Raw genomic sequence first — 7,689 nt, forward strand, 5'->3', positions numbered from 1 at the left:
TATAAAACAACAATAGTTAAGAAACGCACATTTTCGGAAGTAGCCACCCTCACACATTTGCCTGCAGTAACAGTCCAAATAGTTTGTAATTTACACCCCAGTCAATTCAAACATTCTTAATCTGAAATCTTAAAACTTTGAGTTGGGCAGATGTAGATGTGCAATTGGAGGAGTGGTCGGAGTGTGGCAAGGGGATAATGGGGAAAAGACACCCCCCCAAAAAATAAAATAAATTACTACGTTGACCAAGTGGGTACCCGTAATTCCATTTAATGGTGTAAAACCTTAAAAGGTAATTAAAGTGAGGTTACTAATTCTAAGACAAAGTATGGGTCACAAAATCTTGATCCCCTAATTAACTTTAACAGTCCTTTCCCCTGCTGATAATTACACAGTCTCTGTATTAAAGTTTGTAATGAGCATCCAAATATGATCAGTGCCACAAGGCTAACAGAGAAATAAACAAGATAGAAAGAATAGGAGCATATAGTACAGTACTTATGGTTAAATTTGCCCTGCAACCAGTGTCAATTTTTACTCTAATGTGTTCAGGGAGTGTAGGTTTTTGTTTTTTTCAACAAAAAGGGGGGGAAGGGTACAAAGCAAAAGAGGAAGGGATGGGAGCAAACAAAAACAATTTAATTATCTTAATATGTACAGTACTGTCTGTTTGAGTCAGCAGCATACATTACATAGCAATTACACTTCATATAACCATTGAGGGCACTCAAGCGTCCTGGGAGAATCAGCTATGGCACCTTTTAAGGATCCTGTTCTGGATGTGAATCTAACCAGGGGGACCATATTTTCTCAAATTTGGAGGGGCATATGTCAATTTAACGTTTACCAATGATTTTCCTATTAGTGACAACCATTGTTGTAATGTGGAAGGTTGGGGGCCATCCATTTCAATACCAGAGTCTTTTTAGCAAAAACTAGCACATTTTTAATGAGCATTCTGGACCTGGTTAGGGGAAGTAAGTCTTTTACGATCCCTAGCAAGCAGATCTCCGGTGTACAGGCTCTGGGAAATTGCACGTGTAAGTGGTTTCAGTGGTGGAACTACCGGGGGAGCAGGGGCTGCGAGCTGGCCAGGGCCCGCACCCCCTCAGGGCCCCCCGGCAGCCCGCATGCCACTGAAAATGCGGGCGGTATGGAAGGGGCGGGGCCCGGCTGTACGTCACGCACCAGGGCCCGCCCCCCTCTAGTTACGCTACTGAGTGGTTTATTACATCCGTCCAAAATTTAGAAACCTGCCAGCATTCCCATACTAGGTGAGTGAATGTAGCTTCTGGTAGTCTACATTTGGGTCATTGTGCTTCACTGACTCACCCAAATTTTTTAAGTTCGACTGATGCGAGATAAAGCTGGTGTATGAGTTTAAATTGAATTAGACGGTCCTTAATAAATATTAAAAACCCATACAGGTTATCTGTGGCCTCGTCCCAGCTATCTGAGTCTACTGAGGGAATGATGCTCTGCCACTTCTGCCGGGTTTTAACGAACGGGACCAGTAGGCATGTGATTAGCGACTGATACAGTCTAGAAAACAGTTTTTCAGTTTTAGGGTCCCAGAGTATCTCTTCAAATTTCGGGGCATCATATGTAACCTGGAGTGTAGAGAATTGAGCTCTAAAGGCCTCTCTGAGTTGCATATATTTAAACCATTGGATCGCTGGTTGAGCGGTTAGTTGTTTAATTTGGTCCATAGTGGGGAACTTAGAATCTACTAGCAGATCACCTAGAGACGTAATGTGTTTTTGGGGCCAGTAAGAGAGGTCTTGCAAAGTTTGCAGGTGGGGCAGTTTTGTATTTCTCCATAGCGGTAAGTGCGGAGATCTTAGGAGGGCAGATACTTTTGAGATTTTGCAAGCTGATAACCATGACTTAAAAGGAGTAGAAATGGTAGTGGGGAGTGTATCGTAGTCCCCCAGCCTCCTATAGGGGACACTGCGAAGTGCCTCTAGCGAGCCCACTAGGGTTCCCAGCAATGAGCTACTTGGGTTATCTTCATAAGGATGGAACCACAAGTGTCTATGGTACAACTGCCCTGCTAAGTAGTAGAAATGAAGGTGTGGGAGACCAAGACCACCCCTATCTGCGGGGGCAGTTAACGATACTCACGAAATTCTAGGTGTTTTGTTGGCCCATAAGAACGGGATCAGTACAGCTGTAGGGAGTGTAGGTTTAGTTGCCCTTTAAATTGGCATTAAGTTCACAAACAGGAGAAATACCATGCACTGTGTAGGAACCAGTGTTAAATGTGTCCTCATGGGTGAAAAGTATTCCCACCAACACACCTTGTACAGCCAAAGTGCCTATTTATAGACTAGCACTTTGGCCCATCAAAATTGGTAATTTAGTTCCTGCATAATCTGTTCTGCCACACAGCGTTCTAAAATGAAGGCTAAAACATTAGTAAACCATAAGTACTGAACTATATGCTCCTATTCTTTCTACCTTGTTTATTTCTCCATTAGTCTTGCGTCGCTGATCACATTTTGATGTCCTGAAGTAAAAGGCCAAGGAAAATGGGGACCCCTGGGCATGTGGTACACAGAATTAACATCCCACTTCATGGAAAGTTAATATGCACTGTGGCCTCAAGCTATATGCAGTTCCCAAGAATAACCGACAAATAATACATACGTCCCAACATTCGAACCCATACCCCCACTCCATAAATACCACATCCATTTTACAAAATTTGGCAGGTTATGGAACGTTTGAACACATTTCTGGGGGTTTTAGGGTCAGGTTTTATGTGTGTTATTACAGTTTTGCTAATGAAAGTGAAATTACCCTTTAAGTTGCATATCACAGTTTCCCCCAAAAGACTTGCTTATCTTAAATAGTTACCATTGCATCTTTGCTTATCTTAAATTGTTACAAATGTATCTAAGTGCACCTGCCAAAATCTCTTATTTGATTACAATTATATCCTTGCTTATATTTAATTTTTACAAATGTATCCAAGTGCACCTGCCAAGTATTCCGGGCTCTCTGCCAAAAGCCTCCTATTTACTTACAATTGTATAGTTGCTTATCTTAAATTGTTACAAATGTTTCTAAGTGCACCTGCTGAGTATTTTGGGCTCTCTGCCAAAAGCCTCTTATTTAATTGAATTTCAGAAACATTGTATCTCTTACACTCACTCACCAGCCTGGTCCGTGTAGATGTCCCAGTGGATTACAAATATCCCGTGTGGTAGAACGAAGAAGGCAACACGCTGACAGGAGCCGGGAGGGCGCTCATCAAAAAGAACAGGACGAGGACTGCACTTGAGTGCGCCCAGGGCAGGTGTTGTTGGGCCTCTACCTGTAATTGCGATGACATTCACAATTACCATGTGTTTCCCACAGTGCAGAACACATCTACAGAACAAGAAGGATAATGTGGGTGTACCAATGTACTTCAGCTGAGACTCGGAGGGACCTGCTAAATACCGTAATGTAAGGAGCTGGGGGAAATCCCGGAAGAAGGTAAAAGCTGTCAGACACCATGTGATTGCAGGCAATTCGCATGCGCAGTAGCTGCTGCAGTCATGTGATTGCATAAGAGTGTGTTTGTTTCCTCTGAGTAATACTTGAGCTGTGGTGGCTTGTGCGTGTATATGGAAACCATTTTAGGATATACTCTCTAGAAATGAGAGTATAAGCCATGCGATATCACATAGGTTGTACTTCCGCTAGTCGTCGCAGAATCGCACACTCGCACATCCTCCCTCAGTCACCCTCCTTCCCTCCTCAGCTATAAAATGTCCTTCATTCACTTTTCTGACAAAATCCCCTTAGCGTGCGAATTAAAACAACGTAAATGTAATTAAACCTTTAAACACAATCCCAACACTGAATGTAACTAGTCCCATGTCCTTGTGTGTAAACTAATGATTTTATCCACATTGGAGTCATTAAACTTTGCAGTTTGTAATGGCGTGTGTCGTAGATTGTGAACTACTGTACATGTGCCAAATTAAACTTCATATATATATATATATATATATATATATATATATATATATATATATATATATATATATATATATATATATATATACCATTAAATATTAAAACATGAATAAAATCGGAGGGCCCCACACACGGGCCAATAAGCTGCCGACTCGGTCTGTCTGCAGCTTTTATCGGGCCATGTATGGGCACCTTTAGGGCTGAACCCCACGGGCGTTTATTGTCGGATCTGCACTCAGCAAAAAATGCAGGCAACAAGTCAGATGCAATCGCAGGAGGCAAAATATAATTGGACTCAACGAAAAATCACAGGTAAAAACTGTCGGATAAAGATGCTGCTTTCTGTGGTCACATCAGTCGCGTTGTAAGTAATGTAGTTATTACCTGCAACTTTTTGTTGAGTCCAATTACATTTTGACACCTGCGATTGCATCAGACTTGTTGCCTGCGTTTTGTTGATGCGCGCCGATCCGTCGATAAACGCCCGTGGAGTTCAGTCCTGATGCAATCGCAGGAGACAAGTCAGAGGATCTAAATATTATGGGACTGACAGGAAAATCGCAGGTATAAACTTTCTGCAAATTTTCGATCAGTCCCATAATATTCGGCGCCTCCTCCTGCATTTTGTTGCATTGCGATGGATCGTCAAGAATCGTCCGCAGGGGTTTCCGCCCTAAAAGTGAGACAGATCAGAGGTACAACCTGTGTGATACTTGCATTTTATCGAGGATACCCTAAAATGCTTTCCGTACGTGTAAGGACATCTGTCCTCTCGATCAGTAGTGTTGGCACACATTAACGTTGCTATCCCCGGTCACAGCTTCCTTACAGATTCATTTCAAACAAATCCACAACACAAGCCTCTAATCATTCCCCACAATTGTCAGCAGTGTTGGCAATTTAACCTTTTCAGTGTCAGCTGTTACACACTGGCATTTGTGTTCATTGGCAGCTGATATAGCACCAAAATATTTTCAGCAACTCACACAAAATATGGTCATTTTTATCAGAAGCTGCTGAACCTACCTTTTTAGAGAAGGAAACAAACTCTCCTTGTGTCCTGGGGGAAGCTTTTAGGATTTTTTTAGGTATTTTTAATTGATGGGAACTTAGCCCAATTCTTTATTGATGTTCAGGGGTGCAATACTACTACCATTCAGCTAATTGATACTTTTACATATAGCAAGTCCTTAAAGGGGTTGTTCAACTTTATATTGACTTTTAGTTTATTGAGAGTGATATTGTGAAACAATGTGCAATTTGTTTTCATTTTTTTACTATTTGTGGGTTATTTCGTTTTTTTATTCAGCAGATCTCTAATGTCTAAGCTACCTTAGCATCCATTCATAAATTTGAATAAGAGACTGGAAAATCATTAGAAGGCCTAAAAAAAAGATGAGTAATAAAAAGTAACAATGCATTTGTAGCTTTACAGAACATTTGTTTTATAGATGGGGGTCAGTTACCCCTAATTGATAGCGGAGGAGAGTCAGAAGAAGAATGAAAATAATTTAAAAACTATAAAAAATAAAATTAAAAAGAAGACCAACTGAAACATTGCTTAGAATAAGCCATTCTATAACATACTAAAAGTGAATAAAAGGTTAAACACCCTTTTATGTGCCCTTATGGACAGCACATGTACCATTTTGGGACAGCTATTGTCCAATGTTCAAGGTACAAAGTCTTTGTTCTACGTGTAAAGCTAGCGAAATAGTAAACACATTTATTGTTACCCAGCAAATACCCATTAAAACAGATAGAAGACAAACAAAAATAAACAACTTATTTGTGTAAACCTGGTACAAAGTTAATAAATTGCACATGGTGTTGGGGGTCATGCATCTAAACGTTGTATGGCTCCCCGATTTGTGTGGAATTAATTTTGAACTTGCTTTCCTTGTAACTTTAAGGAAATCGATTTCATTCTGTTACTACTTGTGTGTAAGTTATTGCTCACTAACTGTCCATCAGGTTTCATTAATCTTACATATTGCATTAATATTTGTTAATACAAATGTTTCCTATTAATAAACGTTCACCTCTTTATGACCTCATACATTAAGTGGAATTGTGCCGAGGTCTCCTTAATTGTGTAGGATTTGGTTTATAAGACTTGCAGCTTTAGGTAGTGTCAGTGTCTGCTAAAGCAAATTTTATATAAAAAGTGTATTAAATTGAGATGTAAACATTAATTTCCCCTTTTATAGTCTGCTGCTAGAGCCTCACCTTGATTATGCAGTGCAGTTTGGGGCCTCAGTCCTTAGAAAGTATATGAATGAGATGAAAATCATGCAAGATATGCAACTAGAGTGTTAAAAAAGTTTACGGGTTTTTTGCTAAAAGGTTGAGTTCTCCTTTAAGGGAGTGTAAAACATTTAAAAAAAAAAAACATGAATGGAAAATTCCTCAGGGTGCTTTTCTGATAATTTTTGCAATTTACAATTTTTTTTTTTTAATTTCAAAGCTATTAAGATGTTTTTAAAGTTCTTATATAATGAATTCTGTAACAACTGCAACAGCACCTGCTGGTCAGTTTTCACATGTTCAATCACAGAGAACAGAAATTTTTTGATGTTGCTTTGCTCAGGAAAGAGATCACAAACCTCAGATAACCTTGATCTTTCAGAAGGAAATCAGGATGTTTCTCATGTGTTTTCTGAACATGTTCTCTCCGATTGCATGGCCCCGTACAACTAACCAGCAGATGTAACTATTGTAACAAAATTAATTTTATCCGCAGTTAAACACATAAATGGTCGACATCTTCGAACAATTTCTGCCAGGGTTATGTAAACTTACAAGCACAACTGTACCTGTTGCAGATGAAGACCTCTGCTGCACCATGGTTGTCATCCAAATGTTGGGTTGCTTACTGTCTTTTTCCCTGCTTTCTGGAGGCAGTCATTGACCAGGTGCATGTGACGTTAAAATCAGGAGCAAAATAGCTTTATCTATCATGCTCTTGGCTGAGAGAACTCACAGGACATCAACAGGCCTAATGGCACTCACCATTCATAGTTAGGAGCCGGGTACTAACCAAATTCATACATATCAGTCCAGTGAAAGCACTCACAGCATTGACTCAGATATATATCAAAAGGCTTTTATTAGTGCATGGTGCATCAACGCGTTTTGACTCACATGGAGCCGTCGTCAGGATGAAAAAAGATAAAAGCCTTTTGATGTATATCTGAAGAGTCAATGCCGTGAGTGCTTTCACTGGACATACATACATACATACATACATACATACATACATATATATATATATAAAATAGAGGATCGGCACACTCCGTAATGTTTAGGTGAAAACAAGTGTTGATTTATTAACACATCTTATCCGACGTTGAAAAAGGTCCCCACGTGGGACCGAAACGTCGAATAAGATGTGTGAATAAATCAACACTTGTTTTCACCTAAACATTACGGAGTGTGCAGATCCTCTATTTATTATTACTACAAGCTTGATTGTGCACCTCTGGCTTTGTCATTGACTGTGTGCGGGCACTGTCGGATAATCTCTCTCTCGATATCCCGACAACCAACAGAGCTCTGACTAGCTGACCTCTCAATCAATCAAAAAGGTCTTATCTTACAAAAAAAAAAAGCATACATAGAAGGCAATGGATTGATATTCCATTTTACAACTGATAAATACTTTATCCAATTTCTCTGCTTGTAGATTTCTTTAGTTTCTACACACACAAACAAGCAGTG

The 7,689-nt window shown here is 39.9% G+C and overlaps 1 protein-coding gene across 3 annotated transcripts in view; it reads right to left on the reverse strand.

The window, feature by feature from the left end:
- Window positions 1–3,565, reverse strand: part of cc2d1b.L (coiled-coil and C2 domain containing 1B L homeolog) — a 44,176-nt gene extending 40,611 nt beyond the window's left edge. Inside the window, exons 1-2 of one of the 3 annotated variants that reach the window (XM_041589139.1) lie at window positions 3,407–3,565; window positions 3,161–3,319 (exon numbers count right to left, since the gene is read on the reverse strand). The gene's annotated coding sequence lies outside the window, so the exon portion shown is untranslated. Of the gene's footprint in view, window positions 1–3,160 lie in introns of all 3 variants that reach the window. The other 2 variants (XM_018256463.2, XM_041589142.1) reach the window with 2 other exon arrangements.
- Window positions 3,566–7,689: the final 4,124 nt, after the last annotated feature.

The sequence above is a fragment of the Xenopus laevis genome, chromosome 4L, assembly GCF_017654675.1.
Source record: "Xenopus laevis strain J_2021 chromosome 4L, Xenopus_laevis_v10.1, whole genome shotgun sequence".
Taxonomy (NCBI): Eukaryota; Metazoa; Chordata; class Amphibia; order Anura; family Pipidae; genus Xenopus; species Xenopus laevis.